The sequence below is a fragment of the Sebastes umbrosus genome, chromosome 6, assembly GCF_015220745.1.
Source record: "Sebastes umbrosus isolate fSebUmb1 chromosome 6, fSebUmb1.pri, whole genome shotgun sequence".
Taxonomy (NCBI): domain Eukaryota; kingdom Metazoa; phylum Chordata; class Actinopteri; order Perciformes; family Sebastidae; genus Sebastes; species Sebastes umbrosus.
Window position 1 is genome coordinate 26,585,218 of NC_051274.1, and position 12,470 is coordinate 26,597,687.

General features: G+C 41.3%; 1 protein-coding gene across 1 annotated transcript in view; it reads left to right on the forward strand.

The window, feature by feature from the left end:
- Positions 1-2,319: 2,319 nt before the first annotated feature.
- Positions 2,320-12,470, forward strand: part of LOC119489579 (helicase ARIP4-like) — an 82,454-nt gene continuing 72,303 nt past the window's right edge. The window contains exon 1 of the mRNA XM_037772218.1: positions 2,320-2,558. The gene's annotated coding sequence lies outside the window, so the exon portion shown is untranslated. The remainder of the gene's footprint in view (positions 2,559-12,470) is intronic.

The window sequence follows — 12,470 nt, forward strand, 5'->3', positions numbered from 1 at the left end:
AGATGTTTAGTGATTTTAACACAGACTAAACTTACTGCCCTCATTTTAAACTTTAATACAGAAATAATGCACACACTAGAGCTCTATAACGGCAAAAATCAACATACATTGTCAGACAAAAGCTTGAAGTGACAATATCAGGGATGTTTTAGTGTTTTAATGGGAAACAAAGAACAATCACCGCTGTAGATGTTCACAGGGAAAAGGCAATCTGGTCATTGATAAGTCAATAAAGTACTCTAAATTGGTCTTGAGAATGTTTTGCATGATAGATCTCTGATTATGCTGCAGTCATACCAAATTTCATTCATTTATTCTAGTAAAGGCAAATTTGCTTTCACTTGCTGTCTAGAAAGCTGGTTCACTTGAATAGATTAGAGCCAGTATTTCTTATTAGTCACAGCTGTGTCTGACAAGGTGAATTGTCCCCCATCAGAGAGGTTTGTGGTCTGGCTGCCGCATCAAATGCTATGAAACTCCTTATGGAACAATATAAGTGAAAGTTATACTGCAAAACTAACACGGGAGTTGGACATGTCAATGCAGCTCAGTCTTTACACGCCCAGACAGTGTAATCAGCAGCTGTGTGAGTGGACATACTGTACAATAGCTCACATATCATATCATATATCAGTCGTCTATTACAACAAGTTATTTGGATAGTGAATCAAAATGCAAAAAGATATTTCACAATATCAGTCCATGTTTAAAGGACCAGTGTGTAACATTTCGAGGGATCTATTATCAGAAATGCAATATAATATTCATAACTATGTTTTCATTAGTCCTTTATATATACATAGGGAGCGGGTCCTCTTCACGGAGTCCGCCATGTGGCTCTGCCATGTTTCTACAGTGGCCCAGAACATACAAATAAACACTGGCTATAGAGAGAGCCTGTCACGTTTTTACGTCACCTGAAGGCCATCGTAGTTCTCCGACACGCTTGTGAAACTGCGGTAACGTGAGCCGCAGAGTTCCAATCTGCAACCACACTGATGCTGCCAAATCCTACACACCTTATCTTTAAGATTTGAGGACACTGTTTTTAATTATATGAGGTGTTCTCAGGACTGTGTGGGTGTGTACAGACTGTGCTTGATTGACATCAGTCTCGTTTTCCTGTTAGTTTTGTTGAACTTGTTAGGATGGGACAGCTTGCATACTTGTTTTCCAATTCTTCTGAGTACACGGAGAAGGTTGGTGACATGATGTACTTTCCAGCATAACTCCACCCAACCTTGACCTGAGCAGAGGAAGCACCTGTATGGGTGTGCAGAGCCTTTAACTCAGACATAGGCTGTTTAATTGACCAAATAAGAAATGTATTTATTTTAAGGCTGTCAAAGTTAATGTGATAATAATACGTTCATACAAATTAGTTTTAACGCCAATAATTTCCTTGAGGCATTAATGCAACTTGCGATTTTTAGGTTGTAGTGGGCACAGTTTTAAAGCTGAAGATACTGACATCATATGAAACTAGAAAATCTGATTAATCCATTGGTACCAACCATGTCATACTAGCTTCTCGAGAAGGAGGCTAAATAATGCTCAAAATTTACACTAACTTTAATATATATATATATATATATATATATATATATATATATATTAAAAAAATAATATATATATATATATATTAAAAAATAATATATATATATAAATATATATATATATTTTTTTTTTTGCAGAGCTCATGAAGGACTCATCAGGACCATGATCAGGACAGACCCTCCTCTTAGAGCAAGAAACTGATGAATGTTGATAAAAGAATTAAATACTTGAAAAATCTCCCTTTAAGGTACATTTTGAACAGATAAAAAATGTGTGATTAATTTGCGATTAATTTGCGATTACTATGGACAATCATTCAATTAATCCTGATTAAATATTGTATTGTAATATGGTATAATATTATTATTATTATTTCAACTTATACAACTCAAAGAGCCTAAACATAAAAATAATAATTTAAAAAACAATAATATATATATATATATGTATATATATATATATATATATATATATATATATATATATATATATATATATATATATATATATATATACATATATATATATATATATATGCTAATAATAATAATAATTATTATTATTATTATTATTATTATTCTGAAGAAAAATATAGACAAAAAATACTATAATTACAACACAGTGAATTATTAAACACTTATTTAATGAGAGCTTGCAGAGTCTCACTGTTGTTATGTATGTAACCCCCAACAGTTTGGATGCTGCTGCACTTCCGGAACTTTCGTAATGGCTTTTTTTTTTTTTTTTTTTTTTTTTTTATTGCAGAGAGCATGCAGGACCCATCAGGTCTGATCAGGACCCATCAGGACTCATGAGGACCATGATCAGGATCAGGACCCATCAGGACCATGATGAGGACCGACCCTCCTCTTAGAGCAGAAACTGATGAATGAGTGGAGAAGCAGCCAAGCCTGCTGCATCTCATTACCACCACTTCAGAAATAAAAAGCTCTTCTCTCGGAGGAGACTCAGAAGCAGAAACAGAAACCAGAGGACGGAAGGTGAGAAACACACAGCGGCTTTTTAATCTCCTCTTTCTTAATGTTTTCTTTCTGTTAAACCTTTTTATTTGCAGTGTTTTGCATGTTGCTGGGCGTCAGGCTTCAGACAATAGAGGAGCACGCTGCTGCTGCACTTGTGCGCCGCTTCCTTCCTTCTGTCTGTCTGCAATGCTGTAGCAGTCTTCTTCTTCTTCCGTGTTATGAAACGAGCACGCTGCTTTTCTTTCTTTCTTTCTTTTTCTTTTTTTTTCTTCCATAAACCAGCCGGTGCTCAGAAACCAGCCGTGACCGAGATGAGACCAGCAGCAGCGTGGCAGCAGACACACAGCTGCCTGAGGGGTTAAACAGCCTCTAACATGAGCTAGTGTTACCTAACAGACACTTAGAGGCTATAAGGGCAAACCTAAAAAAGGGAAGTGGCTTATGTAAAGAGTTATATAAATTGAGGCTTAAATGTCAAGTCAAGTTGTTTAGGGGGAAGTGCTATAGGGACAGTAGAGGAGTTCAGACTGAGGTTAAAGAGCAGACAGGGAGCTTCAGGGTGGCTGAATATAACAACCACCTTCAGTACAATCAGCTGTAATCACACAGATTTTAAGGCAAGTAATAGTAGTGAGATGGTTAAAGGGACTGTTTGTAAGAATCAGAAATGCTTGTCAACAGCGACACCTGTGGCCGTTAAGTCAGCGTCGGGCTCGCTCTACATAGACATGAAGGAGCATCGCTCAAAATGACACTGCCGCCAACACTGTTAAACAGACGGGCTTCACTAGATAGAACTTTGCGGTTTTGGTGCTTCCGTGTAGTTTGTGTTGGCGTCTTGAGTCTGAGCAGCGTAGCCACACACGAGCGCGCATGGGACACCGACCCGGGTGATTTATACGTGTAAGAGGTTACAAACAGTCCCTTTTTAAATGTCAAGTTAGGTTGTTTAGGGGGAAGTGCTATAGGGACAGTTCAGACTGAGGTTAAAGAGCAGACAGGGAGCTTCAGGGTGGCTGAATATAACAACCACCTTCAGTAGTACAATCAGCTGCAATCACACAGATTTTAAGGCAAGTAATAGTAGTAAGTGAGATGGTTAAAGGGACTGTTTGTAAGAATCAGAAATGCTTGTCAACAGCGACACCTGTGGCCGTTAAGTCAGCGTCGGGCTCGCGCTTGTGCTCGCTCTACATAGACATGAAGGAGCATCGCTCAAAACGACACTGCCGCCAACACTGTTTAAAGTGGCAGTAGGCAACAATATTTTGGCATAATTTGGCAAAAATTCCATAATAACCTTTCAGCATATTGTAATTCAAGTGATCTGAGAGAAAACTACACCTCTGCACCTCCTCATGGCTCTGTTTACAGGCTTTAGAAAATCTTGCCCGTGACGGCAGACTTTGACCAATCACAGGGCATTTCAGAGAGAGCGTTCCTATTGGCTGTTCCACAAAAGGAGATGCGCGTTCACGTCTGGTCTCTGCAGATAGTGAAAGCCTCGGTCAATGGCGGAACAACCTACTGGAAAGCTTGCTATTCCAGCATTGGCAGCAACTGCCTACACCTCAAAACAACCCAAAAAAAGAAAGACAGACTTTCAAAAAGACAGTCCAAACTGTTGATGTCGTTAGAAGGTAATGTGTAGCTCGCTGCGGTAGCCTCCTCAGATGTAGCGAGCACGTATGAAGCGCGTGCATATGCCCGTTCTCGTGTGGGGGGAGGGGCTTCGGACATAGAGGGGAGAGCGGAGAGAGGAGAGAGAGGAGAGAGCAGCTCGAGGGGATGCAGGATTTTGCGTTTTCCGGATTTCTACGCACTGCAGCTTTAACAGACGGGCTTCACTAGATAGAACTTTGCGGTTTTGGTGCTTCTGTGTAGTTTGTGTTGGAGTCTGAATCTGAGCAGCGTAGCCACACACGAGCGCGCATGGGACACCGACCCGGGTGATTTATACATGTAAGAAGTTACAAACAGTCCCTTTTTAAATGTCAAGTTAGGTTGTTTAGGGGGAAGTGCTATAGGGACAGTTCAGACTGAGGTTAAAGAGCAGACAGGGAGCTTCAGGGTGGCTGAATATAACAACCACCTTCAGTAGTACAATCAGCTGCAATCACACAGATTTTAAGGCAAGTAATAGTAGTAAGTGAGATGGTTAAAGGGACTGTTTGTAAGAATCAGAAATGCTTGTCAACAGCGACACCTGTGGCCGTTAAGTCAGCTTCGGGCTCGCGCTTGTGCTCGCTCTACATAGACATGAAGGAGCATCGCTCAAAACGACACTGCCGCCAACACTGTTTAAAGTGGCAGTAGGCAACAATATTTTGGCATAATTTGGCAAAAATTCCATAATAACCTTTCAGCATATTGTAATTCAAGTGATCTGAGAGAAAACTACACCTCTGCACCTCCTCATGGCTCTGTTTACAGGCTTTAGAACATCTTGCCCGTGACGGCAGACTTTGACCAATCACAGGGCATTTCAGAGAGAGCGTTCCTATTGGCTGTTCCACAAAAGGAGATGCGCGTTCACGTCTGGTCTCTGCAGATAGTGAAAGCCTCGGTCAATGGCGGAACAACCTACTGGAAAGCTTGCTATTCCAGCATTGGCAGCAACTGCCTACACCTCAAAACAACCCAAAAAAAGAAAGACAGACTTTCAAAAAGACAGTCCAAACTGTTGATGTCGTTAGAAGGTAATGTGTAGCTCGCTGCGGTAGCCTCCTCAGATGTAGCGAGCACGTATGAAGCGCGTGCATATGCCCGTTCTCGTGTGGGGGGAGGGGCTTCAGACAGAGAGGGGAGAGCGGAGAGAGGAGAGAGCAGCTCGAGGGGATGCAGGATTTTGCGTTTTCCGGATTTCTACGCACTGCAGCTTTAACAGACGGGCTTCACTAGATAGAACTTTGCGGTTTTGGTGCTTCTGTGTAGTTTGTGTTGGAGTCTGAATCTGAACAGCGTAGCCACACACGAGCGCGCATGGGACACCGACCCGGGTGATTTATACGTGTAAGAGGTTACAAACAGTCCCTTTTTAAATGTCAAGTTAGGTTGTTTAGGGGGAAGTGCTATAGGGACAGTTCAGACTGAGGTTAAAGAGCAGACAGAGAGCTTCAAGGCAAGACACTGGAGTTTTGGTCGGAGACGATAACGTTTCTCGCTGCGGAGCCCCGTCACTTCCCAAGACACGGGAAACCTCTGTTGGTCTGGAGGAGCTGCAGCATGTATTTCTGCACAAACGTCCACTGTGCATTCACTAGATATTCTCAGAGCTACGAAGTCTTCTGCAGTGAGCACGTGAGAGTGGAGCGAGCTGAATGAAGGCAGGCAGAGGAGCAGAGTACAGCAGAGACTCCAGCCCTGGAGACTAAAGCTACGGTCTCCCCCGCGTACTTCAACCGCGGCCAACACTGTTTAACAGACGGGCTTCACTAGATATAACTTTGCGGTTTTGGTGCTTCTGTGTAGTTTGTGTTGGAGTCTGAGTCTGAACAGCGTAGCCACACGCTTTTTCCTTCCCCTTACTATGGTGGTTTTATTGCCTGAACCTAAGCATGTTTTTGTTTACTTCACAACATTAAGCACGTGTTTACTGCAACCAAAAAGTGACGCCCAGGGCTTGTTAAGCACGTGTTTACTCCGACTGAAAAGCATGACGCTATATGCCGAGTTGGGATGAGAACACGTTGCATGCTCCCCAAGACCTGTAAACAGCCTTTAGTGTGTAAAACTGTTGGAGTTCCCCTTTTAAAAACAGACTTGTAATTTAATTAAAGGGTAGTTCTGCCTGTTTTCAACCTGGTGGCGTCGTGTCTTAGCTATGCAGTGTTCATTCATTAATTTAGGGAGTTTTGTCTCTTTGCTTCTATACTCTGCAGTGGCTGTTGAATATGTTTGTTTAGCAACAAAACCATTTAGTTTGTTGTCGAGTTGAAGCTTTAAATTTGTTTCTCCTGCTGCAGAGGAAACTCATCTGTTGTCTTTAGCCACATTATCTCCTAAAAGCTTGTTTTCCTTGAATTACTGGCTGTGATTTGGTAAAGCTGAACCAAATACTGCAGCTTTCACTGTTGCCTTTCAAGTCTTTTTTTTGGGGTAGTTTTGTAACGCTGACCAGGCATTTTGGTTCCCAGTCACATACTGTATCAGGTTGATCGACCCGTGGCAGGAAGATTATGTTCTAATAGTCTGATTCTCAGGCTTTTTTTCTGTCTGCCTCCGCTGTCGGTGTTGATTCAGAGACTTTTTCTCTTTTCGTCTGACCTTGGATCATATATCCAGTGAACCACTTCAGCCGGACGCAACCTTAGCTGATGAAAGCCTCTCGTTTTCTTTTAACTTTAGTTCATTCTTTCAGGCAACTTCAGACAGAAAAGAGTTGCATAAAGTGTAGATTGTGTTTATTGTTGGTGTGCTTTCTTTAGTGAAGGTCTGTCCTTAAAAAATCTGCAGTAACTGGGTGTAGAAGTATTTTTTTTTATGGACCCAGACTCCTGATGGAGATATGTGTTGGTGTGAAGGTCACAGTGCATGTTTGCTTACATCAGACTGTCTGGAACTGATGCTTTGCACTTGTGGTATGTTGGAGCTATTGAAAACACTGTTCACATGTGTCTAGTTTGTGTAAAACGATAACGCTTACCAACTCGTGGCTCGTTTGAGCACTGGTTAAGGTTAGTTAGTTTGATTTTGGTCTCGTTTAGACACATATTTTCTGCTTAATCTTGAAAGGATGATCTAGTAGTGTTTCTGTGGCACTCTCCTTTTCATCCCTCCCTTTATCCTTTCATCACTCCTTCACTCTGTTCCTGCTACTGCGCTCAGCGGGCGGCTGAGTACAGGAACAGAGCGCTCTGAACAACTCTGGAGTGATGGAGGAAGGAGGGAGGAGGGAAGGAGGAGGGTGGCTACTGCTGGCCTCCTCGATAGTTTTGAACATTAAATGCAGACGAGATATCATCTGTTCGTCTATTAGAGGGGAGGAACTGTGTGTGCTCAGCTTGACAGCATGGTTGGTAATGTCAATCAGACCTGCGATGTGACGGACAAAAGTTGCAACTACTAGTAAGTAGAGGTCTGAGGAATGTTTAGTTCTCACATTTCAGCAAAGAAAGGTGGTTGGTTGGGAGGATTAGTGTTTGTAAGATTTTAATTTCTAGTTTGACTTCAGATGGAAGATGAAGAGAATTAACTGACTTGAGTCAATCAGCATCAAACGTACAAAATCATGGAGGGAAATACTGTTAACTTCTAGCTTTTGTCAGTGTAAACAAGTGATGGAAACAGTTAGCCTGCTAGCCTAAACACCCCATAATCAATATTGAGATCACAATTATTTATCATGATTGTTCATTGATTTTAGGGACTGCTTTCACTTCTGCGTTGTGCTACAATCCTGCTAATGTATAAATCTGTGCATCAAAATAAGACTGTTCCTAATTGACAGAGCATCTCCTAGAAGCAGGAATGAAATTGTACCAAAACGTTTTGCCCCAAATTAAATCAAAAGAGCTCTGCTTTCACTTTCAAATTGTGCTGGATGTTGGATGTTAGTTTAGGAAATGCTTGATTGCACATGCAGCAGAGTTTTTTTTATGAGCGAAGCACGCTTTTCAAACGTTAATATTGCAGGCAATCATGTTCATTTAATTGTGGGAAGCCAAAATCGTGGTTGTAATTAATATTCAATTAATTGTGCAGCCCTATTGTTAGTCAGATCTTTTTTTAATGGTTGGTTTTATATCAGCTAAAATATCATAATGGGATTTTTTTCCTATGTGCAAACCAAAAACCCTTTCAAAAAGGATATTGAAAAATTTAGCAGAGCAAAGTTGGAAAGTAGAACGGATAAGTCCTGCATTGGAAAGTCTAGTTTTAATTTAAGAAATACTCTGATTTGAAACAAACCAGTGCAAATATCATGAAATATTTGCCTTGCGGTTGTAGCTGCATCTTAAATTCAGAAATATTAATGATTTAACTGAATTTTGTACACAATGATTACAACACAGTTAAGTGTAGAACAAGACTTTATATCTTGTAATACTGGGGAGAAACTGAAAATGTGAACATGTGTGTACAAAATGTTGTCTATCAAAGCAGATAAATGTGATTTAATATTTAAGATCTTAAGATAGAAACCAGCGAGTACATCTGTCTGTCTGAGCTAGACTGTGGATGAGGACCGAAAGGGAGGATAGACCAGTGTGGGTTTCCCTGAGCCACGCTGCTTCTCGAGCTCGCTGAACCTTAAAACAGTGGGGGAGGGATGAAAACACCAGCGTCGGTTTGACCTACACTCCTTGTAAAACAGCAAGAGGGAGAGTGATGGAAGCTGGGCAGAGCGGTCTGACTGACCTCCGCTGCTCATATTCAGAAAAGACCGAGACATCACAGCAGGGAATGTAGATTTAAGTAGAGATTTAGTAACGGTTTCATCCTCCCTCTTAATGGCCAGAGAGTTTAAATCACTGAAGCAGACGGGGAGGGAGAGAATGTAGGGCGACTGAGACTCTGACCTCCACTGCTTCTCATGTTTTAGTAATTCCTAAAAACAACATCCAGGGAGTGGATGGACCACCGGCGCTGAGTGTCTGACCTACTAATACTTCGCTAGTTTACTTACTATAACTTTTAAATCTTTAATGGGAGAGGAATGTGTGGGAACGTGGTCAGCAGTTTCTAGTTCTCCTCTCTCATCACAACCTGATCTCATGGGGAGGCGTATACTGTACATAGCATGATTTTACAAGGATGTTCCGCTTGTCATGAGAACGCATTTTAGCCTTTTTATGCCTCTGTGTCGATGACAGCCGTGGCTGGAGGCATTATGTTTTTGGTTTGTCCGTCCGTCCGGACCATGAACCGTGAAAGCAATATCTCAGGAACGCCTGGAGGGAATTTCTTCACATTTGGCACCAACGTCCACTTGGTCTCAAGGATGAATTGATTCGATTTTGGTGGTCAAATGTCAAGATCACTGTGACCTTACGTTCATCCCATATTCATGAATGTGATATCTCAGGAACACCTGGAGGGAATTTATTCAAATTTGGCACAAACATCCACTTGGACTCACGGATGAACTGATTAGAATTTGGTGGTCAAATGTCACTGTGACCACACAACACGTTATTGGCCATAACTCAAGGATTCATACGCTAAATATGACACTTTCACACAAATATATAACAGGATAAAATGATGCAGTGACTGTATTTTGGACAGACATGGATGTATGCAACTTGATTAGTTTGCGGTGGCATACAACCATGAGGCGGTAATTCTAGTCAGCCTTGTCATTTGTATACCCCTTTTCCGCGTGTTATTTTTACACCACGCAACAAAACAACGGTAACGGCTGCAGTTAGGTTTAGACAACAGAGCCATTTAGTTTAGTAAAAACATCATGATTGGGATCAAAGTGAGTACGTAAACTACGTAAAATATGTATGGAAACAACGTAACAGAAGAAGACTTTTAAACTACGTGCCCTGTTTTTGTTTTGTTGTATTTTTGGAAGCCTTATTTAACACCTTGGCCAGGAACAACAGATGAAAAATAATCTTTTGGCTAATTCCGACATTTTTTATAGCATGTGTATTTATTAACTTGCACTGCTCCGTCCCAAATAAACTAAACTAAGTACGGAAAACACGTCACAAACATCACTCAAAAACATGTCATTAATGTAACACCGGCCTCCTGGTTGAAAGTCCTGTGTTTGTTGGACCTATCCTCCTGCCCGCCATAAGCAGTCTTTCTCCCTTTTTATTCTATAGTTCTGAGCGTAGCATATTTACACCGATGCGTTTACATTTGAGTCAATACAGACTACATAGTGTATAAATGATACACCAAAAGCAAGAACGGCATACTTATTGCACACAAAATGTGAATTTCTGTGTCATTCATACGGCATTTAGTGCGACCGGACTTCTCAACAAGAGAAGCAAGGAATTTGGGAAAAGCTGGAATCCCTGTCTCTCTGATTCTTGTCGTAGTTGTGAAACTATAAGGGATAAAAGAATGGATTCAGCATGGACCGCTGTCTGGCTTACAGCATTGAACCTGCTCTACATTGTACATTTTTACATGCATATATCTGTCTAAACACTGGAGTTGGATAGTCTCTGGCTGGCTCTCTGTTCCTGTTTATGCTTGTTGATCGTGAAACGGTGAGCAATGAGTGGAAAGTTGGATAAAGGGATGTGAGCCATCACAGCAGCAGGGTGGCTCAGTTGCCAGAGGAACGGTCTCACAACTGAAAGGTCACAGACTCGGTTCATGTTCCTGACAAACTGCTGTTTATTCCAGTAGGTATTAAAACGCCTCCATATGAGGCAGTTTAATACAACGCCACCTCCAACTACAGCCTCAGAATGACCGTAGGGGTAAGTCAACACCTGTGTGACACTCAATGAAAATGGAATGAGCTTCATAAAGAGGATTTATTGCAGGGTTGTATTGGAAGGCATTATATTGTACAGGTGGACCTCATAAACGGTAACCTGGTGTACCTTCTACAGTAACATTTTTATAATCACTTACTGCTAATGTTGACAACAAGGCTTCCACTGAGTATATTTTCATGGTTGAGTAATAAATCAGTGGACAACCTACGGGTTTGAAAAGTGAAGCCAATGCTGAAGTGCCTTAAACTTGCATTCTTTCTAACAGCCAGCAGGGGGCGACTCCTCTGGTTGCAAAAAGAAGTCTGATTGTATAGACGTCTATGAGGAAAATGAGCCTACTTCTCACTTGATTTATTACCTCAGTAAACATTGTAAACATGAGTTTATGGTCTCAATCACTAGTTTCAAGTCTTCTTCATACAGCATGATGTTCATTTAGTAAATTATGGTCCCATTTAGAGTCAAATAGACCATAAAGCAGGGTATGCTTTAGAGCGTGGCTACCTTGTGATTGACAGGTCGCTACCACGGCGTTTTCCGGTCTGGGAGTTGTCCGTGTTTTCGTCTTGCAACTTTAACCCTTTCACTGTGTGTTTTCAGTTCATGAAAATTAATTGTAACATTTTTGGTCACCTAATAATGTCTTATTCAGCGTTCGGTTGTACTTATCTTCACCCTCTCGTGTCACTTCTGGTTGCAAAAAAACCAACATGGCGATGGCCAAAAACCAAGGTGGTAACGGCCAAAATGCTGACCTGAAGGCTCCACCAATAGGTCCTTTTGAAAGCAGTAGAAGTAGTATTTCAAGTACTGTATACTTGTGAATTATTGTTCATTTAGCAACAGTATGATAAATAAGGCATTTGTAAGTCCTGAGGGCACATATAAACAGATGAGTGTTACTGTGTGTGGGCTGTTAGCTGTAGTGAGGTACATTACGGAGCATATGGTTGCCTTTTCTGCCTCACGACTGTTTTTCCTTTCATGGAAAGATTTTACCAAGCTGGTGTTGTGGAAAAAAATCCCCCGTACTGTTGATACTCTCCCTTCAGGGCCTCACCCTGAGGCGAATATCTAAACTTTTAATGATTTAACATCTTTCTCAAGACTTGTTAGTTATTCTCAGAGAGTCGAGGCTTTTAATGATGAGGCCTGTTTGGATTTGTCTGATTTTTTAGTGCTAGATCTCTCTGAGAAGAGGGAGTGTGGGTCTTCTGGGCCTTCATGAACCTGTTTGCTCTTGTACTTCTAACTTTGTGAGGGCCAATAGAGTCATATCATGGAGGCTGTATTTTTTACCACTCTAAATTCTTCTCTTAGTGTTCCTCAACATAGAAACACAGATTCTATGAACACAATTCTTTCAAATTTGTTTCAGAAATATCATGTCTTATTCTTTCTGCGTGGCACAGCAAATGGCTGTAAGTACTGCGATGCCCATGAGCCTCAGCCAGTGTTGCTATGGACACAAAGCCAGTCAGACGTGCCAATCAAATGTCTCGACTGATTGAGA